Genomic DNA, 941 nt, shown 5'->3' with positions numbered 1-941 from the left:
ACATGTATTAAAAGGGGTCGTGTTTAGTCACTATTTAGTGTGGTATTTTTTGACAATATTCACTCATCATGACAGTAAAATAGGGCATTCTAAGTCAATATACTGCAGTATTTCCTCTCTCAATCAGTAGAAAATATGGTTAACACCCGGTCATGCATGAAAAAAAAAACTTCATGTACCGTGAAACCGGTATAATTTAGAAAAATACCGTGATATAAATTTTTGGTCATACCGCCCAGCACTACTTACAATATACACTGCCATTCAAAAGTTTGGGGTCAGTAAAAAAAATAAAAATAAAAAAATAAATATATGTATATATATATATATATTTTTTATAAATGTAAAACAAAATTGTATGTTTCTTTCAGTAAGGGTGCATTAAATTGATCAAAAGTGGCAGTAAAGACATTTCTAATGTTACAAAAATTGGTATTTCTAGTAAATGCTTTTTTTTTCATCAAAGAATAATGAAAAAAATTTATCACGGATTTCACAAAAATATATGTTGTTTGGAGCCTTGCCATCACAGGAATAAATTAAATTTTAAAATCTAGAAATGAAATGGAGAATTGCAATAATATTTCAGAATATTACTGTTTTGACTATTTTTTGTTCAAATAAATGCAGCCTTGGTACACTGTTAAAGAGTTGGATTCTCATGCTAAGCATGGACAAAGTTTCAAAATACAATTTGGACGCATGATGGAGTATTTCTGTGCCAAAAATCATACTTCCGGGTTCGTACAAGTTTCGGAGAGTTTTTTTCGATCGTGGCTCTTCATGACGTAGACGAGGGTGGAACTCCTTATATGGGCATTTCTCCCGGAAGAACGCACCCACGCGCACATCAACCAGAGCGAGAGCGAGATCGCGCCCATCAACACGCTTCATCCGGCAGCAGCACTGCACGGGACTTGCTCGGGAAGAATGTCTCCAAA

This window comes from Sinocyclocheilus anshuiensis, unplaced genomic scaffold, assembly GCF_001515605.1.
Source record: "Sinocyclocheilus anshuiensis isolate Anshui unplaced genomic scaffold, SAMN03320099.WGS_v1.1 scaffold1136, whole genome shotgun sequence".
NCBI lineage: Eukaryota > Metazoa > Chordata > Actinopteri > Cypriniformes > Cyprinidae > Sinocyclocheilus > Sinocyclocheilus anshuiensis.
The sequence above is the reverse complement of the archived record's forward strand: the minus strand, read 5'-3'. Positions refer to the sequence as shown.